This window comes from Trachypithecus francoisi, unplaced genomic scaffold, assembly GCF_009764315.1.
Source record: "Trachypithecus francoisi isolate TF-2019V2 unplaced genomic scaffold, Tfra_2.0 Lachesis_group10, whole genome shotgun sequence".
In the NCBI taxonomy this organism is placed as follows: domain Eukaryota; kingdom Metazoa; phylum Chordata; class Mammalia; order Primates; family Cercopithecidae; genus Trachypithecus; species Trachypithecus francoisi.
In genome coordinates this window covers 129,065,128-129,069,745 of record NW_022681455.1, presented here as the reverse complement: position 1 = coordinate 129,069,745, position 4,618 = coordinate 129,065,128, and the positions used below count along the sequence as shown (strand labels likewise).

General features: G+C 54.9%; 1 long non-coding RNA gene across 1 annotated transcript; it reads right to left on the bottom strand.

Moving 5' to 3' along the window:
* Positions 1 to 3,086: 3,086 nt before the first annotated feature.
* On the bottom strand, positions 3,087 to 3,939 carry LOC117088195. The gene is made up of 3 exons (XR_004439061.1): positions 3,825 to 3,939; positions 3,379 to 3,527; positions 3,087 to 3,176 (listed from the first exon to the last, which is right to left on the bottom strand). It is a non-coding gene; the product is annotated as an uncharacterized LOC117088195 (long non-coding RNA).
* Positions 3,940 to 4,618: the final 679 nt, after the last annotated feature.

Here is a 4,618-nt window from a genome sequence, read left to right as displayed (position 1 = left end):
TGGGATGGTTTCTTCAAAACTCTCTGGAGTGTGTACAGTTCTTTTGTTATTTCAGGGTGTTTTATTTCCAGCACGGATTTCCATTTCTGCTACCATTGGGATGGAAAAGTCCTCTTCCCTCCGATTCCCCCAATCCCAAGAATCCAACTCCTTCACTAATGCTGGGTGCAGACACAGTCTCTACGACTCACAAGGCTGAGTGCAGTGGAAACGTCGGCGCAGCCTGCAGCTCACCCAGTTGTCACTCGCAGATCGGCCTTGGAAAGCTCCAGGAAGTTGGTTTGGGATGAGCCGCCCATCCCGCACAGATGGCAGGAGGGAGAGAACGCTGGAGCTCCAGCCAGCGCAGCGCCGTGGCCCCTGTTCTGTGGTTCACTGGGGTGTGAGGTCTTCCTCGGGCTCAGAAAGGGGGCCTCCGAGTCCTCATCCACAGAAGCCCTCTGTGCCACCAGCAGTGAACAGCCAGCAAGAAGCCTTCACCCTGAAGACCCAGACGGAATGCTTGCTTTCTACAGCTGCTCCCTGCCTCTCCCCACAGCCACGGGAAGGGGAGTTAACCAAGGCAGCCCCTACTCAAGACAGACCTGCACAGGGCCAAGAACTTGCCTCGTGGTAGGGCTGGGGGAGGAGCAGCTGGTGGACTTCGTGCATCAGAGGCAGGTGTCACTTTCAGCTCATTAATTTCATGTCTCCAGGTTCTCAATCCACCACAATGAGTTCTTTACAAAGGCCAGGACCTACCCTTCTAGAGGACAGGCTCATACTTCCCAAAGCTTCAGGACTTGGGGTCCTGTGGCTGCCCATCCGTCAGTAGGACTGGGTGAGGCCAGGTGTGACATCAGACAGGGGGCATGACCTACTGTGCATGCCAGGGCTGGGGCACATGTACTTACCCCTTAGCCTTGGACCACAAGCCTCCCCCAGCCCAAAATGGAATGGGGACAGCCTCTGCCACAGGAAGGGGCAGGTGGTGCCGTGTGAGGGGGCAGTGGCACCCAGGGCTTTTCTCACAAGGAAAAGGAACTTCAAAATGTTTCCCTTTGCACACTTTGCCTCCCTCAACTGCAGGCTCCTTCCTCTCCCACCTCCATCAGCAGCTGAGGCCCCAGGAGGGCCCATCTGTGTCCCGCCCACCATGCATGGGACCGCTGATTGCCTCTGGGCTAGTCACAGCGTGCTTGAGCCTCTCCGGACCCCATCCCAGCTGTCAGAATCAGGAAGCCTCCATCAGGCACCAAGACCCTCAGACGCTGGCCCGGGTTCCCCATTTTCGCTTCATCCTTCCCACGGTGTTTCTGTGTTCCCGGGGCTGCAGGCATTTTGGTCGTGGCTACATCACACCAGTGTCTGCCTCCGTGGCCACGCAGTCTCCTCCTTTTCCCCGTGTCTTAAACTTCTTTCTGTTCCCTCTTAGCGGGACGTCCTGATACCGTCAGATGCCACCCCACCATGGTTCAGCATCATCTTTCCATCTCAAGATCCTGAATTCAATCACACCTGCAGAGACCCTTTTCTCCATGTAAAGTAGCATTCACAGGTCCCAGGGATTAGGATCTGCTGGCTCTGGGGCCAGCACAGGTGGGTTTGAGATTTGATCATGGAGAAAAGAAATGACGGCATTTAGCTCTAGATCTTAGCAAACAGGGAGCCGCTGAGCGTGATTGAGAAGAACATCAAAAATCAAGCGGTTTTGTAAAAGAGTAAAGCACTTTGGGAGGCCAAGACGGGCGGATCACGAGGTCAGGAGATCGAGACCATCCTGGCTAACACGGTGAAACCCCGTCTCTACTAAAAAAAATACAAAAAAACTAGCCGGGCGAGGTGGCGGGCACCTGTAGTCCCAGCTACTTGGGAGGCTGAGGCAGGAGAATGGCGTGAACCCGGGAGGCGGAGCTTGCAGTGAGCTGAGATCTGGCCACTGCACTCCAGTCCGGGCCACAGAGGGAGACTCTGCCTCAAAAAAAAAAAAAAAAAAAAAAAAAAAAAAAAAAAAAAAAAGAGTAAAGCATCTCTATTCTCCCAAACCAGCCAATTTCTCAAAATTTGTGAGAGCAGCGTCCTCCCAGCAGCAAACACAAGGGTCACGTCTGTGCACCCAGACCAGCACCTACCGTTTTCTGAGACAGAGTCTCGCTCTGTCCCCCAGGCTGGAGTGCAGTGGCACGATCTCAGCTCACTGCAAGCTCTGCCTCCCAGGTTCACGCCATTCTCCGGCCTCAGCCTCAAGAGCAGTGGGACTACAGGCGCCTGCCACCTCGCCCGGCTAATTTTTTTTGTACTTTCAGTGGAGACCGAGTTTCACTGTGTTTGCCAGGATGGTCTCGATCTCCTGACCTCATGATCCACCTGCCTTGGCCTCCCAAAGTGCTGGGATTACAGGTGTGAGCCACTGTGCCCGGCCAGCACCTACCACTCTAGATGGTCCCCAGAGTGAGGCTCAGGACTGACGACTGGAGGGGTGGAGGAAAGCGTGAGTCCCGCGACACCGATGACCAGAGATGCAACCATAGCCAGGCGCCCAGCATTCATCGAAACCTGTTCAGTCCAAGGCCTTAGGCTGAGCCTGGCATCATGTTACATCGTGGAAACACTCGTTCCCTCATTCTGCCAAATGCTTTTTAAAGTGACTTTTTGGCCAGGTGCGGTGGCTCACGCCTGTCATCCCAGCACTTTGGGAGGCCGAGGTGGGAGATCATTTGAGGTCAGGAGTTTGAGACCAGCCTGACCAACATGGTGAAACCCCGTCTCTACTAAAATACAAAAAAAAACTGGCCGGGCTTGGTGGCATGCACCTGTAATCCCAGCCACTCGGGAGGCTGAGGCAGGAGAATCATGTGAACCCGGGAGGCGGAGGTTTCAGTGAGCCAAGACCTCACCACTGCACTCCAGTCTGGGTGACGGAGTGAGATTCCATCTCAAAAAAAGAAAAAGAAAGAAAGAAAAAAAGTAACTTTTATTTTAGAACAGTTTTAGATTTACAGAAAAAGATATGTAAATCTGTAAATGTCATGATGGGGCTTGCGTTCTAGGAGTGACATCAGCTCTGCTGCTCAGATGTCCAGGAGGGTCATCGGGGGAGCCTGGAACCCGCCCAGGGTCGGGGGTCTCTCCCTGGAGGGAGGGATCAGCACGTGGAGCTTGGGGAGGCGGCTTGGGGGCCACGGTGTGTGGAGACCCTGTGTGTGAGGGCAGGTGGGGGTGAGACGCAGAGGAGAGGCACCTCGGGAAGAGGGAGAGCGCAAGGCCTGGGGACGGCTGTCAGGTTCGGGGAACCTGGGTCTCATGGAGATTCTGGGGGTCCCAGGGAGCCCCTGCGTTTGGAGGCTGGAAGGGCCCCCCGCTGCCGGGCCCGGGAGAGTTCCTAGAGTATTTTCTCACCAAATGGACAAAAGACCACAGCCTTCTGCAGCGGAGGAGAAGCACGCGGGGCATCCACAGCTATGAAGGCCCCAAAGTGGAAAAACCTGTTGTTTTTCTGAGCGGCCGGCTGGAAACAATGGCGGTTTTGTTTCTCAGACTCGCAGAATCTGGCGGGCAGAGGGATGGGGGCGTGGGATGCGGCAGGGAGGCGGCTGAGGGAAGCAGGGAGCATCCACCCTTCCTGACCCACCGAGGACACCTCTCTGGCCGGCTTCTGGGGTGGGGGGCGGGTCGGCTTGCGCGGGAGGAAATCCCACAGCTTCCCACTCATAAGCCCGCAAGCCGGTGGGTGGCCGCGAGGCCTGGCCGCACAGCCTGGTTCCTACCACTTTCTTCTGCCTTGTGGCACTGCTTTTTCTTTTCCCCTAAGGAAAGTTTGCTTAAAGAGAAAGACACACACGTACCATTCTCTGGTCCTTTGAAGGGTTGAGCTGAGCTGGGTCAAGAGGAAATGGCGTGCTCAGTCACCCCCGAGAACAAAGTACTCCCACGAGTTTTGGTGAGGCAAGCTTGTCTCCTCAGCTCAACTCTCTACCGCTCCACAGACAAGGCAGTTCCAATCCAGGCTCCACCACCACCTGCTGTGTGGGTTGGGCAAGCTATGGACATCTCTGAGCCTGGGTTCCTTGAGTGTAAAATAAGCGTAACATCTGTACAGAAGGATTACTGTGGGGGATGCTGTTTGTACATCTCCCACTGCCAGAACGCAAGCTCCATGAGGCTGGGGCTGCGTTTTCTCCATTCATTGCTGCAAGCCCTCCAAAATGTCAGCCGAGTTCATCACCACCACGTGAACCACCACCACCATCATCATCACCCTCACCCAAACGCTCAAATCTCCAAGTGTCTAAAAAGCCCATGGGTTTGTGTCAAATGCTACCGTGCTTAGCATCCCCAAAGCTAGAGCCACCACTAAGAAAGTTCTCTCCAATATTACTGCCTTAAATTTCTAACCCAGAACCCTGAATAAACTTGGCCACCTTTTGTGCTGGGCCTACTTTAGCTTATGGCTCCAGGGCCCCTATCCCTGGCAATGTAGCGGGTAAGCTGGGGGTGTGGGTGAGCCGTTCAGCCCTGCTGAGCTGTGCTGTCTCATGGGAGCAGCCCCTCCCTTCCAGGAACCTTCCTAGAGCAAAATCCTCAAACGTCAGCAGGTGGTCTTGAAATCCCTTCCTCTGTGATCCAGTAATTCAGAGAT